This window comes from Somniosus microcephalus, chromosome 4 (assembly GCF_052327205.1).
Source record: "Somniosus microcephalus isolate GS21.2 chromosome 4, FLI_Smic_1.0, whole genome shotgun sequence".
NCBI lineage: Eukaryota > Metazoa > Chordata > Chondrichthyes > Squaliformes > Somniosidae > Somniosus > Somniosus microcephalus.
Window position 1 is genome coordinate 174,717,149 of NC_140990.1, and position 26,245 is coordinate 174,743,393.

Sequence of the window (26,245 nt, forward strand, 5' to 3'; positions counted from 1 at the left end):
TCTCCATGTGCGGAGTCAGACTGCCTGAATCTGCCATCCTGTCTCTCTCTGGCCTCACACATTGGCACTCTGGTAGGCTGATCCTCCTTCAGGAGAAGACTCTCAATGGAGCAAAACATTCCCTTGACCCAGCAGTCCAAGTATGCCAGTGCCACACAACAACTATGACTACTGGCATTTCCATTGCACTTCTCACGTGCAGGACAGCATCTCACAGAGCTTAATGTTCAGAGGACACACCGTGGACGCATAAGAGGGAATACGGAAAACTGGATAGGGTGGAGAGGGAACCAAAGGCACAGTTGAAGTGAATGATCTTGAGGTTTTTGAAAGCAAGGACAAGATAAGGGAACGAGCCAGGTTGTTTAAGAGGCCAGGAGTGTGGTGGACAGCAGCATTTTAAATGAGCTGAAGCTTATGGAGGGCAGCAGGAGAACATTGGAGAAATCAAACTTCAAGTCATGGTGCCTGACGATAGATAGCTCAAAAGGGACATGGGGCATTGAATAAAGAGGACTGGAAGGGAAGAGGCATTGAATGAGGAGAACTTAAGGAGTCTGAACATTGAATTTTGAAGGGGGCTAAACATTGAATAAACATGTATTGAAGGTAAAGGTGCATTGAATAAAGAGGGGGATTGGACATTGAATAAAGAGGAGGACTGGAGGGGGAGAGGCATTGAATAAAGAGGATGACTGGAGGGGATTGGACATTGAATAAAGAGGAGGATTGGAGGGGATTGGACATTGAATAAACAGGACTGGAGGGGATTGGACATTGAATAAAGAGGAGCATTGGAGGGGATTGGACATGGAATAAAGAGGAGGACTGGAGGGGATTGGACATTGAATAAAGAGGAGGACTGGAGGGGATTGGACATTGAATAAAGAGGAGGGCTGGAGGGGATTGGACATTGAATAAAGAGGAGGATTGGAGGGGATTGGACATGGAATAAAGAGGAGGATTGGAGGGGATTGGACATTGAATAAAGAGGAGGACTGGAGGGGATTGGACATTGAATAAAGAGGAGGACTGGAGGGGAATGGACATTGAATAAAGAGGAGGATTGGAGCTGATTGGACATTGAATTTGGAGGGGATTGGATATTGAATAAAGAGGAGGATTGGAGGGGATTGGACATTGAATAAACAGGACTGGAGGGGATTGGACATTGAATAAAGAGGAGGATTGGAGGGGATTGGACATTGAATAAAGAAGAGGATTGGAGGGGATTGGACGTTGAATAAAGAGGAGGATTGGAGGGGATTGGACATTGATTAAAGAGGATGATTGGAGGGGATTGGACATTGAATAAAGAGGAGGATTGGAGGGGATTGGACATTGAATAAAGAGGAGGATTGGAGGGGATTGGATATTAAATAAAGAGGAGGATTGGAGGGGATTGGACATTGAATAAACAGGACTGGAGGGGATTGGACATTGAATAAAGAGGAGGATTGGAGGGGATTGGACATTGAACAAAGAGGAGGACTGGAGGGGATTGGACATTGAACAAAGAGGAAGATTGCAGGGGATTGGACATTGAATAAAGAGGAGGACTGGAGGGGATTGGACATTGAATAAAGAGGATGATGTGAGGGGATTGGACATTGAATAAAGAGGAGGATTGGAGAGGATTGGACATTGAATAAAGAGGAGGATTGGAGGGGATTGGACATTGAATAAAGAGGAGGATTGGAGGGGATTGGATATTGAATAAAGAGGAGGATTGGAGGGGATTGGACGTTGAATAAAGAGGAGGATTGGAGGGGATTGGACATTGAATAAAGAGGATTGGAGGGGATTGGACGTTGAATAAAGAAGAGGATTGGAGGGGATTGGACGTTGAATAAAGAGGAGGATTGGAGGGGATTGGACAATGATTAAAGAGGATGATTGGAGGGGATTGGACATTGAATAAAGAGGAGGATTGGAGGGGATTGGACATTGAATAAAGAGGAGGATTGGAGGGGATTGGATATTGAATAAAGAGGAGGACTGGAGGGGATTGGACATGGAATAAAGAGGAGGATTGGAGGGGATTGGACATTGAATAAAGAGGATGACTGAAGGGGATTTGACATTGAATAAAGAGGATGATTGGAGGGGATTGGACATTGAATAAAGAGGAGGATTGGAGGGGATTTGGCATTGAATGACGAGGATGACCGGAGGGGATTGGACATTGAATAAAGAGTAGGGTTGGAGGGGATTGGACAGTGAATAAAGAGGAGGATTGGAGGGGATTGGACAGTGAATAAAGAGGATGAACGGAGGGGATTGGACATTGAATAAAGAGGAGGATTGGAGGGGAGTGGACATTGAATAAAGAGGAGGATTGGAGGGGATTGGACATTGAATAAAGAGGAGGATTGGAGGGGATTGGGTACTGAATAAAGAGGATGACCAGAGGGGATTGGACATTGAATAAAGAAGAGGATTGGAGGGGTTTGGACATTGATTAAAGAGGATGATTGGAGGGGATTGGACATTGAATAAAGAGGAGGATTGGAGGGGATTGAGCATTGAATAAAGAGGAGTATTGGAGGGCATTGGACATTGAACAAAGAGGAAGATTGCAGGGGATTGGACAGTGAATAAAGAGGAGGATTGGCGGGGATTGGACATTGAATAAAGAGGATGACTGGAGGGGATTGGACCATTGAATAAAGAGGAGGATTGGAGGGGATTGGACATTGAATAAAGAGGATGACTGGTGGGGATTGGACATTGAATAAAGAGGAGGACTGGAGGGGATTGGACATTGAATAAGGAGGAGCATTGGAGGGGATTGGACATTGAATAAAGAGGAGGACTGGAGGTAATTGGACATTGAATAAAGAGGAGCATTGGAGGGGATTGGAAATTGAATAAAGAGGATGACCGGAGGGGATTGGACATTGAATAAAGAGGAGGATTGGACATTAAATAAAGAGGATGACCGGAGGGGATTGGACATTGAATTTGGAGGGGATTGGACAGTGAATAAAGAGGAGGATTGGAGGGGATTGGACATTGAATAATGAGGAAGATTGGAGGGGATTGGATATTGAATAAAGAAGAGGTTTGGAGGGGATTGGACATTGAATAAAGAGGAGGACTGGAGGGGATTGGACATTCAACAAAGAGGAAGATTGCAGGGGATTGGAAAGTGAATAAAGAGGAGGATTGGCAGGGATTGGACATTGAATAAACAGGATGACTGGAGGGGATTGGACATTGAATAAAGAGGAGGATTGGAGGGGATTGGACAGTGTATAAAGAGGATGATTGGAGGGGATTGGACATTGAATAAAGAGGAGGATTGGAGGGGATTCGACATTGAATAAAGAGGAGGACTGCAGGGGAATGGACATTGAATAAAGAGGAGGATTGGAGGGGATTGGACATTGAATAGAGAGGAGGACTGGAGGGCATTGGACATTGAAGAAAGAGGAGTACTGGAGGGGATTGGACATGGAATAAAGAGGAGGATTGGAGGGGATTGGACATTGAATAAAGTGGATGACTTGAGGGGATTGGACATTGAATAAAGAGGAGGATTGGAGGGGTATGGACATTGAATAAAGAGGAGGATTGGAGGGGAAAGGAAAGTGTATAAAGAGGAGGACTGGAGGTGATTGGACATTGAATAAAGAGGAGGACTGGAGGGGATTGGACATTGAATAAAGAGGATGATTGGAGGGGATTGGACATTGAATAAAGAGGAGGATTGGAGGGGATTGGACATTGAATAAAGTGGAAGACTGGAGGGGAATGGACATTGAATAAAGAGGAGGATTGGAGGGGATTGGACATTGAATAAAGAGGAGGACTGGAGGTGATTGGACATTGAATAAAGAGGAGGACTGGAGGGGAATGGACATTGAATAAAGAGGAGGATTGGAGCTGATTGGACATTGAATAAAGAGGAGGATTGGAGGGGATTGGACATTGAATAAAGAGGAGGACTGGAGGTGATTGGAAATTGAATAAAGAGGATGACCAGGGGGATTGGACATTGAATGAAGAGGATGAATGGAGGGGATTGGACATTGAATAAAGAGGAGGATTGTAGGGGATTGGACATTGAATAAAGAGGAGGATTGGAGGTGATTGGAAATTGAATAAAGAGGATGACCGGAGGGGATTGGACATTGAATAAAGAGGATGACCGGAGGGGATTGGACATTGAATAAAGAGGAGGATTGGAGGGGATTGGACATTGAATAAAGAGGATGACCAGAGAGGACTGGACATTGAATAAAGAGGATGGCTGGAGGGGATTGAACATTGAATAAAGAGGAGGATTGGAGGGGATTGGACAGTGAATAAAGAGGAGGACTGGAGGTGATTGGACATTGAATAAAGAGGAGGACTGGAGGGGAATGGACATTGAATAAAGAGGAGGATTGGAGCTGATTGGACATTGAATAAAGAGGAGGACTGGAGGTGATTGGAAATTGAATAAAGAGGATGACCAGGGGGATTGGACATTGAATGAAGAGGATGAATGGAGGGGATTGGACATTGAATAAAGAGGAGGATTGGAGGTGATTGGAAATTGAATAAAGAGGATGACCAGAGGGGATTGGACATTGAATAAAGAGGATGACCGGAGGGGATTGGACATTGAATAAAGAGGAGGATTGGAGGGGATTGGACATTGAATAAAGAGGATGACCAGAGAGGACTGGACATTGAATAAAGAGGATGACTGGAGGGGATTGAACATTGAATAAAGAGGAGGATTGGAGGGGATTGGACAGTGAATGAAGAGGAGGATTGGAGGGGATTAGACATTGAATAAAGAGGAGGATTGGAGGAGAGTGGTCATTGAATAAAGAGGAGGTTTGGAGGGGATTGGACATTGAGTAAAGAGGATGACTGGAGGGGACTGGACATTAAATAAAGAGGATGACCGGAGGGGATTGGACATTGAATAAAGAGGATGACCGGAGGGGATTGGACACTGAATAAAGAGGATGACTGGAGGGGATTGGACATTGAATAAAGAGGATGACCGAACTGGATTAGACATTGAATAAAGAGGATGATTACAGGGGATTTGACATTGAATAAAGAGGAGATTTGGAGGGGAGTGGACATTGAATAAAGAGGATGACTGGAGGGGATTGGACAGTGAATAAAGAGGAGGACTGGAGGGGAATGGATAGTGAATAAAGCGGAGGAATGGAGGGGATTGGACATTGAATAAAGAGGAGGATTGGAGGGGATTGGACATTGAATAAAGAGGATGATTGGAGGGGATTGGACATTGAATAAAGAGGGGGATTGGAGGGGATTGGACATTGAATAAAGAGGTCGATTGGAGGGGATTCGACATTGAATAAAGAGGATGACTGGAGGGGATTCGACATTGAATAAAGAGGATGACTGGAGGGGAATGGACATTGAATAAAGAGGATGACTGAAGGGGATTTGGCATTGAATAAAGAGGATGACCGGAGGGGATTGGACATTGAATAAAGAGGATGACCGTTGGTGAATGGACATTGAATAAAGGGGAGGACTGGCGGGGATTGGACATTGAATAAAGAGGATGATTGGAGGGGATTGGACATTGAATAAAGAGGAGGATTGGAGGGGATTGGACATTGAATAAAGAGGAGGACTGGAGGGGAATGGACATTGAATTATGAGTAGGATTGGAGGGGATTGGACATTGAATAGAGAGGAGGACTGGAGGGCATTGGACATTGAATAAAGAGGAGGACTGGAGGGGATTGGACATTGAATAAAGAGGAGGATTGGAGGGGATTGGACATTGAATAAAGAGGATGACTGAAGGGGATTGGACATTGAATAAAGAGGATGACTGAAGGGGATTTGACATTGAATAAAGAGGATGATTGGAGGGGATTGGACATTGAATAAAGAGGAGGATTGGAGGGGAGTGGACATTGAATAAAGAGGATGACCAGGGGGGATTGGACATTGAATAAAGAAGAGTATTGGAGGGGATTGGACGTTGATTAAAGAGGAGGATTGGAGGGGATTGGACATTGATTAAAGAGGATGATTGGAGGGGATTGGACATTGAATAAAGAGGAGGATTGGAGGGGATTGGGCATTCAATAAAGAGGAGGATTGGAGGGGATTGGATACTGAATAAAGAGGAGGATTGGAGGGGATTGGACATTGAATAAACAGGAGGATTGGAGGGGATTGGACATTGAACAAAGAGGAAGATTGCAGGGGATTGGACAGTGAATAAAGAGGAGGATTGGCGGGGATTGGACATTGAATAAAGAGGATGACTGGAGGGGATTGGACATTGAATAAAGAGGAGGATTGGAGGGGATTGGACATTGAATAAAGAGGAGGATTGGAGGGGATTGGACATTGAATAAAGAGGATGATTGGAGGGGATTGGACATTGAATAAAGAGGAGGATTGGAGGGGATTGGACATTGAATAAAGTGGAAGACTGGAGGGGAATGGACATTGAATAAAGAGGAGGATTGGAGGGGATTGGACATTGAATAAAGAGGAGGACTGGAGGTGATTGGACATTGAATAAAGAGGAGGACTGGAGGGGAATGGACATTGAATAAAGAGGAGGATTGGAGCTGATTGGACATTGAATAAAGAGGAGGATTGGAGGGGATTGGACATTGAATAAAGAGGAGGACTGGAGGTGATTGGAAATTGAATAAAGAGGATGACCAGGGGGATTGGACATTGAATGAAGAGGATGAATGGAGGGGATTGGACATTGAATAAAGAGGAGGATTGTAGGGGATTGGACATTGAATAAAGAGGAGGATTGGAGGTGATTGGAAATTGAATAAAGAGGATGACCGGAGGGGATTGGACATTGAATAAAGAGGATGACCGGAGGGGATTGGACATTGAATAAAGAGGAGGATTGGAGGGGATTGGACATTGAATAAAGAGGATGACTGGTGGGGATTGGACATTGAATAAAGAGGAGGACTGGAGGGGATTGGACATTGAATAAGGAGGAGCATTGGAGGGGATTGGACATTGAATAAAGAGGAGGACTGGAGGTGATTGGACATTGAATAAAGAGGAGCATTGGAGGGGATTGGAAATTGAATAAAGAGGATGACCGGAGGGGATTGGACATTGAATAAAGAGGAGGATTGGACATTAAATAAAGAGGATGACCGGAGGGGATTGGACATTGAATAAAGAGGGGGATTGGAGGGGATTGGACAGTGAATAAAGAGGAGGATTGGAGGGGATTGGACATTGAATAATGAGGAAGATTGGAGGGGATTGGATATTGAATAAAGAAGAGGTTTGGAGGGGATTGGACATTGAATAAAGAGGAGGACTGGAGGGGATTGGACATTCAACAAAGAGGAAGATTGCAGGGGATTGGAAAGTGAATAAAGAGGAGGATTGGCAGGGATTGGACATTGAATAAACAGGATGACTGGAGGGGATTGGACATTGAATAAAGAGGAGGATTGGAGGGGATTGGACAGTGTATAAAGAGGATGATTGGAGGGGATTGGACATTGAATAAAGAGGAGGATTGGAGGGGATTCGACATTGAATAAAGAGGAGGACTGCAGGGGAATGGACATTGAATAAAGAGGAGGATTGGAGGGGATTGGACATTGAATAGAGAGGAGGACTGGAGGGCATTGGACATTGAAGAAAGAGGAGTACTGGAGGGGATTGGACATGGAATAAAGAGGAGGATTGGAGGGGATTGGACATTGAATAAAGTGGATGACTTGAGGGGATTGGACATTGAATAAAGAGGAGGATTGGAGGGGTATGGACATTGAATAAAGAGGAGGATTGGAGGGGAAAGGAAAGTGTATAAAGAGGAGGACTGGAGGTGATTGGACATTGAATAAAGAGGAGGACTGGAGGGGATTGGACATTGAATAAAGAGGATGATTGGAGGGGATTGGACATTGAATAAAGAGGAGGATTGGAGGGGATTGGACATTGAATAAAGTGGAAGACTGGAGGGGAATGGACATTGAATAAAGAGGAGGATTGGAGGGGATTGGACATTGAATAAAGAGGAGGACTGGAGGTGATTGGACATTGAATAAAGAGGAGGACTGGAGGGGAATGGACATTGAATAAAGAGGAGGATTGGAGCTGATTGGACATTGAATAAAGAGGAGGATTGGAGGGGATTGGACATTGAATAAAGAGGAGGACTGGAGGTGATTGGAAATTGAATAAAGAGGATGACCAGGGGGATTGGACATTGAATGAAGAGGATGAATGGAGGGGATTGGACATTGAATAAAGAGGAGGATTGTAGGGGATTGGACATTGAATAAAGAGGAGGATTGGAGGTGATTGGAAATTGAATAAAGAGGATGACCGGAGGGGATTGGACATTGAATAAAGAGGATGACCGGAGGGGATTGGACATTGAATAAAGAGGAGGATTGGAGGGGATTGGACATTGAATAAAGAGGATGACCAGAGAGGACTGGACATTGAATAAAGAGGATGGCTGGAGGGGATTGAACATTGAATAAAGAGGAGGATTGGAGGGGATTGGACAGTGAATAAAGAGGAGGACTGGAGGTGATTGGACATTGAATAAAGAGGAGGACTGGAGGGGAATGGACATTGAATAAAGAGGAGGATTGGAGCTGATTGGACATTGAATAAAGAGGAGGACTGGAGGTGATTGGAAATTGAATAAAGAGGATGACCAGGGGGATTGGACATTGAATGAAGAGGATGAATGGAGGGGATTGGACATTGAATAAAGAGGAGGATTGGAGGTGATTGGAAATTGAATAAAGAGGATGACCAGAGGGGATTGGACATTGAATAAAGAGGATGACCGGAGGGGATTGGACATTGAATAAAGAGGAGGATTGGAGGGGATTGGACATTGAATAAAGAGGATGACCAGAGAGGACTGGACATTGAATAAAGAGGATGACTGGAGGGGATTGAACATTGAATAAAGAGGAGGATTGGAGGGGATTGGACAGTGAATGAAGAGGAGGATTGGAGGGGATTAGACATTGAATAAAGAGGAGGATTGGAGGAGAGTGGTCATTGAATAAAGAGGAGGTTTGGAGGGGATTGGACATTGAGTAAAGAGGATGACTGGAGGGGACTGGACATTAAATAAAGAGGATGACCGGAGGGGATTGGACATTGAATAAAGAGGATGACCGGAGGGGATTGGACACTGAATAAAGAGGATGACTGGAGGGGATTGGACATTGAATAAAGAGGATGACCGAACTGGATTAGACATTGAATAAAGAGGATGATTACAGGGGATTTGACATTGAATAAAGAGGAGATTTGGAGGGGAGTGGACATTGAATAAAGAGGATGACTGGAGGGGATTGGACAGTGAATAAAGAGGAGGACTGGAGGGGAATGGATAGTGAATAAAGCGGAGGAATGGAGGGGATTGGACATTGAATAAAGAGGAGGATTGGAGGGGATTGGACATTGAATAAAGAGGATGATTGGAGGGGATTGGACATTGAATAAAGAGGGGGATTGGAGGGGATTGGACATTGAATAAAGAGGTCGATTGGAGGGGATTCGACATTGAATAAAGAGGATGACTGGAGGGGATTCGACATTGAATAAAGAGGATGACTGGAGGGGAATGGACATTGAATAAAGAGGATGACTGAAGGGGATTTGGCATTGAATAAAGAGTATGACCGGAGGGGATTGGACATTGAATAAAGAGGATGACCGTTGGTGAATGGACATTGAATAAAGGGGAGGACTGGCGGGGATTGGACATTGAATAAAGAGGATGATTGGAGGGGATTGGACATTGAATAAAGAGGAGGATTGGAGGGGATTGGACATTGAATAAAGAGGAGGACTGGAGGGGAATGGACATTGAATTATGAGTAGGATTGGAGGGGATTGGACATTGAATAGAGAGGAGGACTGGAGGGCATTGGACATTGAATAAAGAGGAGGACTGGAGGGGATTGGACATTGAATAAAGAGGAGGATTGGAGGGGATTGGACATTGAATAAAGAGGATGACTGAAGGGGATTGGACATTGAATAAAGAGGATGACTGAAGGGGATTTGACATTGAATAAAGAGGATGATTGGAGGGGATTGGACATTGAATAAAGAGGAGGATTGGAGGGGAGTGGACATTGAATAAAGAGGATGACCAGGGGGGATTGGACATTGAATAAAGAAGAGTATTGGAGGGGATTGGACGTTGATTAAAGAGGAGGATTGGAGGGGATTGGACATTGATTAAAGAGGATGATTGGAGGGGATTGGACATTGAATAAAGAGGAGGATTGGAGGGGATTGGGCATTCAATAAAGAGGAGGATTGGAGGGGATTGGATACTGAATAAAGAGGAGGATTGGAGGGGATTGGACATTGAATAAACAGGAGGATTGGAGGGGATTGGACATTGAACAAAGAGGAAGATTGCAGGGGATTGGACAGTGAATAAAGAGGAGGATTGGCGGGGATTGGACATTGAATAAAGAGGATGACTGGAGGGGATTGGACATTGAATAAAGAGGAGGATTGGAGGGGATTGGACATTGAATAAAGAGGAGGATTGGAGGGGATTGGACATTGAATAAAGAGGATGATTGGAGGGGATTGGACATTGAATAAAGAGGAGGATTGGAGGGGATTGGACATTGAATAAAGTGGAAGACTGGAGGGGAATGGACATTGAATAAAGAGGAGGATTGGAGGGGATTGGACATTGAATAAAGAGGAGGACTGGAGGTGATTGGACATTGAATAAAGAGGAGGACTGGAGGGGAATGGACATTGAATAAAGAGGAGGATTGGAGCTGATTGGACATTGAATAAAGAGGAGGATTGGAGGGGATTGGACATTGAATAAAGAGGAGGACTGGAGGTGATTGGAAATTGAATAAAGAGGATGACCAGGGGGATTGGACATTGAATGAAGAGGATGAATGGAGGGGATTGGACATTGAATAAAGAGGAGGATTGTAGGGGATTGGACATTGAATAAAGAGGAGGATTGGAGGTGATTGGAAATTGAATAAAGAGGATGACCGGAGGGGATTGGACATTGAATAAAGAGGATGACCGGAGGGGATTGGACATTGAATAAAGAGGAGGATTGGAGGGGATTGGACATTGAATAAAGAGGATGACTGGTGGGGATTGGACATTGAATAAAGAGGAGGACTGGAGGGGATTGGACATTGAATAAGGAGGAGCATTGGAGGGGATTGGACATTGAATAAAGAGGAGGACTGGAGGTGATTGGACATTGAATAAAGAGGAGCATTGGAGGGGATTGGAAATTGAATAAAGAGGATGACCGGAGGGGATTGGACATTGAATAAAGAGGAGGATTGGACATTAAATAAAGAGGATGACCGGAGGGGATTGGACATTGAATAAAGAGGGGGATTGGAGGGGATTGGACAGTGAATAAAGAGGAGGATTGGAGGGGATTGGACATTGAATAATGAGGAAGATTGGAGGGGATTGGATATTGAATAAAGAAGAGGTTTGGAGGGGATTGGACATTGAATAAAGAGGAGGACTGGAGGGGATTGGACATTCAACAAAGAGGAAGATTGCAGGGGATTGGAAAGTGAATAAAGAGGAGGATTGGCAGGGATTGGACATTGAATAAACAGGATGACTGGAGGGGATTGGACATTGAATAAAGAGGAGGATTGGAGGGGATTGGACAGTGTATAAAGAGGATGATTGGAGGGGATTGGACATTGAATAAAGAGGAGGATTGGAGGGGATTCGACATTGAATAAAGAGGAGGACTGCAGGGGAATGGACATTGAATAAAGAGGAGGATTGGAGGGGATTGGACATTGAATAGAGAGGAGGACTGGAGGGCATTGGACATTGAAGAAAGAGGAGTACTGGAGGGGATTGGACATGGAATAAAGAGGAGGATTGGAGGGGATTGGACATTGAATAAAGTGGATGACTTGAGGGGATTGGACATTGAATAAAGAGGAGGATTGGAGGGGTATGGACATTGAATAAAGAGGAGGATTGGAGGGGAAAGGAAAGTGTATAAAGAGGAGGACTGGAGGTGATTGGACATTGAATAAAGAGGAGGACTGGAGGGGATTGGACATTGAATAAAGAGGATGATTGGAGGGGATTGGACATTGAATAAAGAGGAGGATTGGAGGGGATTGGACATTGAATAAAGTGGAAGACTGGAGGGGAATGGACATTGAATAAAGAGGAGGATTGGAGGGGATTGGACATTGAATAAAGAGGAGGACTGGAGGTGATTGGACATTGAATAAAGAGGAGGACTGGAGGGGAATGGACATTGAATAAAGAGGAGGATTGGAGCTGATTGGACATTGAATAAAGAGGAGGATTGGAGGGGATTGGACATTGAATAAAGAGGAGGACTGGAGGTGATTGGAAATTGAATAAAGAGGATGACCAGGGGGATTGGACATTGAATGAAGAGGATGAATGGAGGGGATTGGACATTGAATAAAGAGGAGGATTGTAGGGGATTGGACATTGAATAAAGAGGAGGATTGGAGGTGATTGGAAATTGAATAAAGAGGATGACCGGAGGGGATTGGACATTGAATAAAGAGGATGACCGGAGCGGATTGGACATTGAATAAAGAGGAGGATTGGAGGGGATTGGACATTGAATAAAGAGGATGACCAGAGAGGACTGGACATTGAATAAAGAGGATGGCTGGAGGGGATTGAACATTGAATAAAGAGGAGGATTGGAGGGGATTGGACAGTGAATAAAGAGGAGGACTGGAGGTGATTGGACATTGAATAAAGAGGAGGACTGGAGGGGAATGGACATTGAATAAAGAGGAGGATTGGAGCTGATTGGACATTGAATAAAGAGGAGGACTGGAGGTGATTGGAAATTGAATAAAGAGGATGACTGAAGGGGATTTGACATTGAATAAAGAGGATGATTGGAGGGGATTGGACATTGAATAAAGAGGAGGATTGGAGGGGAGTGGACATTGAATAAAGAGGATGACCAGGGGGGATTGGACATTGAATAAAGAAGAGTATTGGAGGGGATTGGACGTTGATTAAAGAGGAGGATTGGAGGGGATTGGACATTGATTAAAGAGGATGATTGGAGGGGATTGGACATTGAATAAAGAGGAGGATTGGAGGGGATTGGGCATTCAATAAAGAGGAGGATTGGAGGGGATTGGATACTGAATAAAGAGGAGGATTGGAGGGGATTGGACATTGAATAAACAGGAGGATTGGAGGGGATTGGACATTGAACAAAGAGGAAGATTGCAGGGGATTGGACAGTGAATAAAGAGGAGGATTGGCGGGGATTGGACATTGAATAAAGAGGATGACTGGAGGGGATTGGACATTGAATAAAGAGGAGGATTGGAGGGGATTGGACATTGAATAAAGAGGAGGATTGGAGGGGATTGGACATTGAATAAAGAGGATGATTGGAGGGGATTGGACATTGAATAAAGAGGAGGATTGGAGGGGATTGGACATTGAATAAAGTGGAAGACTGGAGGGGAATGGACATTGAATAAAGAGGAGGATTGGAGGGGATTGGACATTGAATAAAGAGGAGGACTGGAGGTGATTGGACATTGAATAAAGAGGAGGACTGGAGGGGAATGGACATTGAATAAAGAGGAGGATTGGAGCTGATTGGACATTGAATAAAGAGGAGGATTGGAGGGGATTGGACATTGAATAAAGAGGAGGACTGGAGGTGATTGGAAATTGAATAAAGAGGATGACCAGGGGGATTGGACATTGAATGAAGAGGATGAATGGAGGGGATTGGACATTGAATAAAGAGGAGGATTGTAGGGGATTGGACATTGAATAAAGAGGAGGATTGGAGGTGATTGGAAATTGAATAAAGAGGATGACCGGAGGGGATTGGACATTGAATAAAGAGGATGACCGGAGGGGATTGGACATTGAATAAAGAGGAGGATTGGAGGGGATTGGACATTGAATAAAGAGGATGACTGGTGGGGATTGGACATTGAATAAAGAGGAGGACTGGAGGGGATTGGACATTGAATAAGGAGGAGCATTGGAGGGGATTGGACATTGAATAAAGAGGAGGACTGGAGGTGATTGGACATTGAATAAAGAGGAGCATTGGAGGGGATTGGAAATTGAATAAAGAGGATGACCGGAGGGGATTGGACATTGAATAAAGAGGAGGATTGGACATTAAATAAAGAGGATGACCGGAGGGGATTGGACATTGAATAAAGAGGGGGATTGGAGCGGATTGGACAGTGAATAAAGAGGAGGATTGGAGGGGATTGGACATTGAATAATGAGGAAGATTGGAGGGGATTGGATATTGAATAAAGAAGAGGTTTGGAGGGGATTGGACATTGAATAAAGAGGAGGACTGGAGGGGATTGGACATTCAACAAAGAGGAAGATTGCAGGGGATTGGAAAGTGAATAAAGAGGAGGATTGGCAGGGATTGGACATTGAATAAACAGGATGACTGGAGGGGATTGGACATTGAATAAAGAGGAGGATTGGAGGGGATTGGACAGTGTATAAAGAGGATGATTGGAGGGGATTGGACATTGAATAAAGAGGAGGATTGGAGGGGATTCGACATTGAATAAAGAGGAGGACTGCAGGGGAATGGACATTGAATAAAGAGGAGGATTGGAGGGGATTGGACATTGAATAGAGAGGAGGACTGGAGGGCATTGGACATTGAAGAAAGAGGAGTACTGGAGGGGATTGGACATGGAATAAAGAGGAGGATTGGAGGGGATTGGACATTGAATAAAGTGGATGACTTGAGGGGATTGGACATTGAATAAAGAGGAGGATTGGAGGGGTATGGACATTGAATAAAGAGGAGGATTGGAGGGGAAAGGAAAGTGTATAAAGAGGAGGACTGGAGGTGATTGGACATTGAATAAAGAGGAGGACTGGAGGGGATTGGACATTGAATAAAGAGGATGATTGGAGGGGATTGGACATTGAATAAAGAGGAGGATTGGAGGGGATTGGACATTGAATAAAGTGGAAGACTGGAGGGGAATGGACATTGAATAAAGAGGAGGATTGGAGGGGATTGGACATTGAATAAAGAGGAGGACTGGAGGTGATTGGACATTGAATAAAGAGGAGGACTGGAGGGGAATGGACATTGAATAAAGAGGAGGATTGGAGCTGATTGGACATTGAATAAAGAGGAGGATTGGAGGGGATTGGACATTGAATAAAGAGGAGGACTGGAGGTGATTGGAAATTGAATAAAGAGGATGACCAGGGGGATTGGACATTGAATGAAGAGGATGAATGGAGGGGATTGGACATTGAATAAAGAGGAGGATTGTAGGGGATTGGACATTGAATAAAGAGGAGGATTGGAGGTGATTGGAAATTGAATAAAGAGGATGACCGGAGGGGATTGGACATTGAATAAAGAGGATGACCGGAGGGGATTGGACATTGAATAAAGAGGAGGATTGGAGGGGATTGGACATTGAATAAAGAGGATGACCAGAGAGGACTGGACATTGAATAAAGAGGATGGCTGGAGGGGATTGAACATTGAATAAAGAGGAGGATTGGAGGGGATTGGACAGTGAATAAAGAGGAGGACTGGAGGTGATTGGAGATTGAATAAATAGGAGGACTGGAGGGGAATGGACATTGAATAAAGAGGAGGATTGGAGCTGATTGGACATTGAATAAAGAGGAGGACTGGAGGTGATTGGAAATTGAATAAAGAGGATGACCAGGGGGATTGGACATTGAATGAAGAGGATGAATGGAGGGGATTGGACATTGAATAAAGAGGAGGATTGGAGGTGATTGGAAATTGAATAAAGAGGATGACCGGAGGGGATTGGACATTGAATAAAGAGGATGACCGGAGGGGATTGGACATTGAATAAAGAGGAGGATTGGAGGGGATTGGACATTGAATAAAGAGGATGACCAGAGAGGACTGGACATTGAATAAAGAGGATGGCTGGAGGGGATTGAACATTGAATAAAGAGGAGGATTGGAGGGGATTGGACAGTGAATAAAGAGGAGGACTGGAGGTGATTGGAGATTGAATAAATAGGAGGACTGGAGGGGAATGGACATTGAATAAAGAGGAGGATTGGAGCTGATTGGACATTGAATAAAGAGGAGGACTGGAGGTGATTGGAAATTGAATAAAGAGGATGACCAGGGGGATTGGACATTGAATGAAGAGGATGAATGGAGGGGATTGGACATTGAATAAAGAGGAGGATTGGAGGTGATTGGAAATTGAATAAAGAGGATGACCAGAGGGGACTGGACATTGAATAAAGAGGATGACTGGAGGGGATTGAACATTGAATAAAGAGGAGGATTGGAGGGGATTGGACAGTGAATGAAGAGGAGGATTGGAGGGGATTAGACATTGAATAAAGAGGAGGACTGGAGGAGAGTGGCCATTGAATAAAGAGGAGGTTTGGAGGGGATTGGACATTGAGTAAAGAGGATGACTGGAGGGGACTGGACATTAAATAAAGAGGATGACCGGAGGGGATTGGACATTGAATAAAGAGGATGACCGGAGGGGATTGGACACTGAATAAAGAGGATGACTGGAGGGGATTGGACATTGAATAAAGAGGATGACCGAACTGGATTAGACATTGAATAAAGAGGATGATTACAGGGGATTTGACATTGAATAAAGAGGAGATTTGGAGGGGAGTGGACATTGAATAAAGAGGATGACTGGAGGGGATTGGACAGTGAATAAAGAGGAGGACTGGAGGGGAATGGATAGTGAATAAAGCGGAGGAATGGAGGGGATTGGACATTGAATAAAGAGGAGGATTGGAGGGGATTGGACATTGAATAAAGAGGATGATTGGAGGGGATTGGACATTGAATAAAGAGGGGGATTGGAGGGGATTGGACATTGAATAAAGAGGTCGATTGGAGGGGATTCGACATTGAATAAAGAGGATGACTGGAGGGGATTCGACATTGAATAAAGAGGATGACTGGAGGGGAATGGACATTGAATAAAGAGGATGACTGAAGGGGATTTGGCATTGAATAAGGAGGATGACCGGAGGGGATTGGACATTGAATAAAGAGGATGACCGGTGGTGAATGGACATTGAATAAAGGGGAGGACTGGCGGGGATTGGACATTGAATAAAGTGGATGATTGGAGGGGATTGGACATTGAATAAAGAGGAGGATTGGAGGGGATTGGACATTGAATAAAGAGGAGGACTGGAGGGGAATGGACATTGAATTATGAGTAGGATTGGAGGGGATTGGACATTGAATAGAGAGGAGGACTGGAGGGCATTGGACATTGAATAAAGAGGAGGACTGGAGGGGATTGGACATTGAATAAAGAGGAGGATTGGAGGGGATTGGACATTGAATAAAGAGGATGACTGAAGGGGATTTGACATTGAATAAAGAGGATGACTGAAGGGGATTTGACATTGAATAAAGAGGAGGATTGGAGGGGATTGGACATTGAATAAAGAGGATGACTGAAGGGGATTGGACATTGAATAAAGAGGATGACTGAAGGGGATTTGACATTGAATAAAGAGGATGATTGGAGGGGATTGGACATTGAATAAAGAGGTCGATTGGAGGGGATTGGACATTGAATAAAGTGGAGGACTGGAGGGGATTGGACATTGAATAAAGAGGAAGACTGGAGGGGAATGGACATTGAATAAAGAGGATGACTGAAGGGGATTTGGCATTGAATAATGAGGATGACCGGAGGGGATTGGAGATTGAATAAATAGGAGGACTGGAGGGGATTTGACATTGAATAAAAAGGAGGACTGGAGGGGAATGGACATTGAATAAAGAGGATGACTGGAGGGGATTGGACATTGAATAAAGAGGATGACCGGAGGGGATTGGAGATTGAATAAATAGGAGGACTGGAGGGGATTTGACATTCAATAACGAGGATGATTGGAGGGGATGTGAGATTGAATAACGAGGATGATTGGATGGGATGTGACATTGAATGACGAGGATGACCGGAGGGGATTGGACATTGAATAAAGAGGAGGATTGGAGGGGATTGGGCAGTGAAGAGGATGAACGGAGAGGATTGGACATTGAATAAAGAGGAGGATTGGAGGGGAGTGGACATTGAATAAAGAGGATGACCTGGGGGGATTGGACATTGAATAAAGAAGAGTATTGGAGGGGATTGGACGTTGAATAAAGAGGAGGATTGGAGGGGATTGGACATTGATTAAAGAGGATGATTGGAGGGGATTGGACATTGAATAAAGAGGAGGATTGGAGGGGATTGGGCATTCAATAAAGAGGAGGATTGGAGGGGATTGGAAACTGAATAAAGAGGAGGATTGGAGGGGATTGGACATTGAATAAAGTGGAGGACTGGAGGGGATTGGACATTGAATAAAGAGGAAGACTGGAGGGGAATGGACATTGAATAAAGAGGATGACTGAAGGGGATTTGGCATTGAATAATGAGGATGACCGGAGGGGATTGGAGATTGAATAAATAGGAGGACTGGAGGGGATTTGACATTGAATAAAAAGGAGGACTGGAGGGGAATGGACATTGAATAAAGAGGATGACTGGAGGGGATTGGACATTGAATAAAGAGGATGACCGGAGGGGATTGGAGATTGAATAAATAGGAGGACTGGAGGGGATTTGACATTCAATAACGAGGATGATTGGAGGGGATGTGAGATTGAATAACGAGGATGATTGGATGGGATGTGACATTGAATGACGAGGATGACCGGAGGGGATTGGACATTGAATAAAGAGGAGGATTGGAGGGGATTGGGCAGTGAAGAGGATGAACGGAGAGGATTGGACATTGAATAAAGAGGAGGATTGGAGGGGAGTGGACATTGAATAAAGAGGATGACCTGGGGGGATTGGACATTGAATAAAGAAGAGTATTGGAGGGGATTGGACGTTGAATAAAGAGGAGGATTGGAGGGGATTGGACATTGATTAAAGAGGATGATTGGAGGGGATTGGACATTGAATAAAGAGGAGGATTGGAGGGGATTGGGCATTCAATAAAGAGGAGGATTGGAGGGGATTGGAAACTGAATAAAGAGGAGGATTGGAGGGGATTGGACATTGAATAAACAGGAGGATTGGAGGGGATTGGACATTGAACAAAGAGGAAGATTGCAGGGGATTGGACAGTGAATAAAGAGGAGGATTGGCGGGGATTGGACATTGAATAAAGAGGATGACTGGAGGGGATTGGACATTGAATAAAGAGGAGGATTGGAGGGGATTGGACATTGAATAAAGAGGAGGATTGGAGGGGATTGGACATTGAATAAAGAGGAGGATTGGAGGGGATTGGACATTGAATAAAGAGGAGGATTGGAGGGGATTGGACATTGAATAAAGAGGAGGATTGGAGGGGATTGGATATTGAATAAAGAGGAGGACTGGAGGGGATTGGACATGGAATAAAGAGGAGGATTGGAGGGGATTGGACATTGAATAAAGAGGAGGACTGGAGGGGAATGGACATTGAATTATGAGTAGGATTGGAGGGGATTGGACATTGAATAGAGAGGAGGACTGGAGGGCATTGGACATTGAATAAAGAGGAGGACTGGAGGGGATTGGACATTGAATAAAGAGGAGGATTGGAGGGGATTGGACATTGAATAAAGAGGATGACTGAAGGGGATTGGACATTGAATAAAGAGGATGACTGAAGGGGATTTGACATTGAATAAAGAGGATGATTGGAGGGGATTGGACATTGAATAAAGAGGTCGATTGGAGGGGATTGGACATTGAATAAAGTGGAGGACTGGAGGGGATTGGACATTGAATAAAGAGGAAGACTGGAGGGGAATGGACATTGAATAAAGAGGATGACTGAAGGGGATTTGGCATTGAATAATGAGGATGACCGGAGGGGATTGGACATTGAATAAAGAGGATGACTGGAGGGGATTGGACATTGAATAAAGAGGATGACCGGAGGGGATTGGAGATTGAATAAATAGGAGGACTGGAGGGGATTTGACATTCAATAACGAGGATGATTGGAGGGGATGTGAGATTGAATAACGAGGATGATTGGATGGGATGTGACATTGAATGACGAGGATGACCGGAGGGGATTGGACATTGAATAAAGAGGAGGATTGGAGGGGATTGGGCAGTGAAGAGGATGAACGGAGAGGATTGGACATTGAATAAAGAGGAGGATTGGAGGGGAGTGGACATTGAATAAAGAGGATGACCAGGGGGGATTGGACATTGAATAAAGAAGAGTATTGGAGGGGATTGGACGTTGAATAAAGAGGAGGATTGGAGGGGATTGGACATTGATTAAAGAGGATGATTGGAGGGGATTGGATACTGAATAAAGAGGAGGATTGGAGGGGATTGGACATTGAATAAACAGGAGGATTGGAGGGGATTGGACATTGAACAAAGAGGAAGATTGGAGGGGATTGGGCATTCAATAAAGAGGAGGATTGGAGGGGATTGGATACTGAATAAAGAGGAGGATTGGAGGGGATTGGACATTGAATAAACAGGAGGATTGGAGGGGATTGGACATTGAACAAAGAGGAAGATTGCAGGGGATTGGACAGTGAATAAAGAGGAGGATTGGCGGGGATTGGACATTGAATAAAGAGGATGACTGGAGGGGATTGGACATTGAATAAAGAGGAGGATTGGAGGGGATTGGACATTGAATAAAGAGGAGGATTGGAGGGGATTGGACATTGAATAAAGAGGAGGATTGGAGGGGATTGGACATTGAATAAAGAGGAGGATTGGAGGGGATTGGACATTGAATAAAGAGGAGGATTGGAGGGGATTGGATATTGAATAAAGAGGAGGACTGGAGGGGATTGGACATGGAATAAAGAGGAGGATTGGAGGGGATTGGACATTGAATAAAGAGGAGGACTGGAGGGGAATGGACATTGAATTATGAGTAGGATTGGAGGGGATTGGACATTGAATAAAGAGGATGACTGGAGGGGATTGGACATTGAATAAAGAGGATGACTGAAGGGGATTTAACATTGAATAAAGAGGTTGATTGGAGGGGATTGGACATTGAATAAAGAGGAGGATTGGAGGGGATTTGGCATTGAATAAAGAGGATGACCGGAGGGGATTGGACATTGAATAAAGAGGATGACCGGAGGGGATTGGAGATTGAATAAATAGGAGGACTGGAGGGGATTTGACATTGAATAACGATGATGATTGGAGGGGATGTGACATTGACTAACGAGGATGATTGGAGGGGATGTGACATTGAATGACGAGGATGACCGGAGGGGATTGGACATTGAATAAAGAGGAGGATTGGAGGGGATTGGACAGTGAATAAAGAGGAGGATTGGAGGGGATTGGACAGTGAATAAAGAGGATGAACGGAGGGGATTGGACATTGAATAAAGAGGAGGATTGGAGGGGAGTGGACATTGAATAAAGAGGAGGATTGGAGGGGATTGGACATTGAATAAAGCGGAGGATTGGAGGGGATTGGGTACTGAATAAAGAGGATGACCAGAGGGGATTGGACATTGAATAAAGAAGAGGATTGGAGCGGTTTGGACATTGATTAAAGAGGATGATTGGAGGGGATTGGACATTGAATAAAGTGGAGGATTGGAGGGGATTGGGCATTGAATAAAGAGGAGTGTTGGAGGGGATTGGACATTGAACAAAGAGGAAGATTGCAGGGTATTGGACAGTGAATAAAGAGGAGGACTGGAGGGGATTGGACATTGAATAAAGAGGATGACTGGTGGGGATTGGACATTGAATAAAGAGGAGGACTGGAGGGGATTGGACATTGAATAAAGAGGAGCATTGGAGGGGATTGGACATTGAATAAAGAGGAGGACTGGAGGTGATTGGACATTGAATAAAGAGGAGCATTGGAGGGGATTGGAAATTGAATAAAGAGGATGACCGGAGGGGATTGGACATTGAATAAAGAGGAGGATTGGACATTAAATAAAGAGGATGACCGGAAGGGATTGGACATTGAATAAAGAGGAAGATTGGAGGGGATTGGATATTGAATAAAGAGGAGGTTTGGAGGGGATTGGACATTGAATAAAGAGGACGATTGGAGGGGATTGGACATTCAACATAGAGGAAGATTGCAGGGGATTGGACAGTGAATAAAGAGGAGGATTGGCAGGGATTGGACATTGAATAAAGAGGATGACTGGAGGGGATTGGACATTGAAGAAAGAGGAAGATTGGAGGGGATTGGATATTGAATAAAGAGGAGGTTTGGAGGGGATTGGACATTGAATAAAGAGGAGGATTGGAGGGGATTGGACATTCAGCAAAGAGGAAGATTGCAGGGGATTGGACAGTGAATAAAGAGGAGGATTGACAGGGATTGGACATTGAATAAAGAGGATGACTGGAGGGGATTGGACATTGAATAAAGAGGAGGATTGGAGGGGATTGGACAGTGTATAAAGAGGATGACTGGAGGGGATTGGACATTGAATAAAGAGGAGGAATGGAGGGGATTGGACATTGAATAAAGAGGATGATTGGAGGGGATTGGAATTTGAATAAAGAGGAGGATTGGAGGGGATTGGACATTGAATAAAGAGGAGGACTGCAGGGGAATGGACATTGAATAAAGAGGAGGATTGGAGGGGATTGGACATTGAATAGAGAGGAGGACTGGAGGGGATTGGACATTGAATAAAGAGGATGATTGGAGGGGATTGGACATTGAATAAAGAGGAGGATTGGAGGGGATTGGACATTGAATAAAGTGGAAGATTGGAGGGGAATGGACATTGAATAAAGAGGAGGATTGGAGGGGATTGGACATTGAATAAAGAGGAGGACTGGAGGTGATTGGACATTGAATAAAGAGGAGGACTGGAGGGGAATGGACATTGAATAAAGAGGAGGATTGGAGCTGATTGGACATTGAATAAAGAAGAGGATTGGAGGGGATTGGACGTTGAATAAAGAGGAGGATTGGAGGGGATTGGACATTGATTAAAGAGGATGATTGGAGGGGATTGGACATTGAATAAAGAGGAGGATTGGAGGGGATTGGACATTGAATAAAGAGGAGGATTGGAGGGGATTGGATATTAAATAAAGAGGAGGATTGGAGGGGATTGGACATTGAATAAAGAGGTCGATTGGAGGGGATTGGACATTGAATAAAGTGGAGGACTAGAGGGGCTTGGACATTGAATAAAGAGGAAGACTGGAGGGGAATGGACATTGAATAAAGAGGAAGACTGGAGGGGAATGGACATTGAATAAAGAGGAAGACTGGAGGGGAATGGACATTGAATAAAGAGGATGCCTGAAGGGGATTTGGGATTGAATAAAGAGGATGACCGGAGGGGATTGGACATTGAATAAAGAGGATGACCGGAGGGGATTGGAGATTGAATAAATAGGAGGACTGGAGGGGATTGGACATTGAACAAAGAGGAAGATTGCAGGGGATTGGACATTGAATAAAGAGGAGGATTGGAGGGGATTGGACAGTGTATAAAGAGGAGGACTGGAGGGGATTGGACATTGAATAAAGAGGAGGACTGGAGGGGATTGGACATTGAATAAAGAGGAGGACTGGAGGGGATTCGACATTGAATAAAGAGGAGGATTGGAGGGGATTGGACATTGACTAAAGAGGATGACTGAAGGGGATTTGACATTGAATAAAGAGGATGATTGGAGGGGATTGGACATTGAATAAAGGGGACGATTGGAGGGGATTGGACATTGAATAAAGAGGTCGATTGGAGGGGATTGGACATTGAATAAAGAGGAAGACTGGAGGGGAATGGACATTGAATAAAGAGGATGACTGGAGGGGAATGGACATTGAATAAAGAGGAAGACTGGAGGGGAATGGACATTGAATAAAGAGGATGACTGAAGGGGATTTGGCATTGAATAAAGAGGATGACCGGAGGGGATTGGACATTGAATAAAGAGGATGACCGGAGGGGATTGGAGATTGAATAAATAGGAGGACTGGAGGGGATTTGACATTGAATAACGAGGATGATTGGAGGGGATTGGACAGTGAATAAAGAGGATGAACGGAGTGGATTGGACATTGAATAAACAGGAGGATTGGAGGGGAGTGGACATTGAATAAAGAGGAGGATTGGAGGGGATTGGACATTGAATGAAGAGGAGGATTGGAGGGGATTGGATATTGAATAAAGAGGAGGATTGGAGGGGAGTGGACATTGAATGAATAAAGAGGAGGATTGGAAGGGATTTGACATTGAATAAAGAGGAGGATTGGAGGGGATTGGATATTGAATAAAGAGGAGGATTGGAGGGGATTGGACATTGAATAAAGAGGAGGATTGGAGGGGATTGGACATTGAATAAAGAGGAGGATTGGAGGGGATTGGACATTGAATAAAGAGGAGGATTGGAGGGGATTGGACATTGAATAAAGAAGAGGATTGGAGGGGATTGGACATTGAATAAAGAAGAGGATTGGAGGGGATTGGACGTTGAATAAAGAGGAGGATTGGAGGGGATTGGGCATTCAATAAAGAGGAGGATTGGAGGGGATTGGATACTGAATAAAGAGGAGGATTGGAGGGGATTGGACATTGAATTAAGAGGAGTATTGGAGGGGATTGGACATTGAACAAGTAGGAAGATTGCAGGGGATTGGTCAGTGAATAAAGAGGAGGATTGGCGGGGATTGGACATTGAATAAAAAGGATGACTGGAGGGGATTGGACATTGCATGAAGAGGAGGATTGGAGGGGATTGGACAGTGTATAAAGAGGAGGACTGGAGGGGATTGGACATTGAATAAAGAGGAGGACTGGAGGGGATTGGACATTGAATAAAGAGGATGATTGGAGGGGATTGGACATTGAATAAAGAGGAGGATTGGAGGGGATTGGACATTGAATAAAGAGGAGGATTGGAGGGGATTGGACATTGAATAAAGAGGGGGACTGGAGGGGAATGGACATTGAATAAAGAGGAGGATTGGAGGGGATTGGACATTGAATAAAGAGGAGGACTTGTGTGGATTGGACATTGAACAAAGTGGAAGATTGCAGGGGATTGGACATTGAATAAAGAGGAGGACTGGAGGGGATTGGACATTGAATAAAGAGGATGATTGGAGGGGATTGGACATTGAATAAAGAGGAGGATTGGACATTGAATAAAGAAGAGGATTGGACGTTGAATAAAGAGGAGGATTGGAGGGGATTGGACATTGATTAAAGAGGATGATTGGAGGGGATTGGACATTGAATAAAGAGGAGGATTGGAGGGGATTGGACATTGAATAAACAGGAGGATTGGAGGGGATTGGATATTGAATAAAGAGGAGGACTGGAGGGGATTGGACATGGCATAAAGAGGAGGATTGGAGGGGATTGGACATTGAATAAAGAGGATGACGAGGGGATTGGACATTGAATAAAGAGGATGATTGGAGGGGATTGGACATTGAATAAAGAGGAGGATTGGAGGGGATGTGACATTGAATAACGAGGATGATTGGAGGGGATGTGACATTGAATGACGAGGAGGACCGGAGGGGATTGGACATTGAATAAAGAGGAGGATTGGAGGGGATTGGACAGTGAATAAAGGAGGAGGATTGGAGGGGATTGGATAGTGAATAAAGAGGATGAACGGAGGGGATTGGACATTGAATAAAGAGGAGGATTGGAGGGGAGTGGACATTGAATAAAGAGGAGGATTGGAAGGGATTGGACATTGAATAAAGAGGAGGATTGGAGGGGATTGGGTACTGAATAAAGAGGATGACCAGAAGGGATTGGACATTGAATAAAGAGGAGGATTGGAGGGGATTAGACATTGAATAAAGAGGAGGACAGGAGGGGATGGGACATTGAATAAAGAGGATGACTGGTGGGGATTGGACATTGAATAAAGAGGAGGACTGGGGGGGATTGGACATTGAATAAAGAGGATGATTGGAGGGGATTCGACATTGAATAAAGAGGAGCATTGGAGGGGATTGGACATTGAATAAAGAGGAGGAATGGAGGTGATTGGAAATTGAATAAAGAGGATGACCGGAGGGGATTGGACATTGAATCAAGAGGAGGATTGGAGGGGATTGGACATTAAATAAAGAGGATGACCGGAGGGGATTGGACATTGAATAAAGAGGGGGATTGGAGGGGATTGGACAGTGAATAAAGAGGAGGTTTGGAGGGGATTGGATATTGAATAAAGAGGAGGTTTGGAGGGGATTGGACATTGAATAAAGAGGAGGATTG

General features: G+C 44.4%; 1 protein-coding gene across 3 annotated transcripts in view; it reads left to right on the forward strand.

Moving 5' to 3' along the window:
* Positions 1 to 26,245, forward strand: part of LOC147119998 (disintegrin and metalloproteinase domain-containing protein 23-like) — a 576,022-nt gene that overhangs the window by 226,572 nt on the left and 323,205 nt on the right. The window lies entirely within an intron of this gene.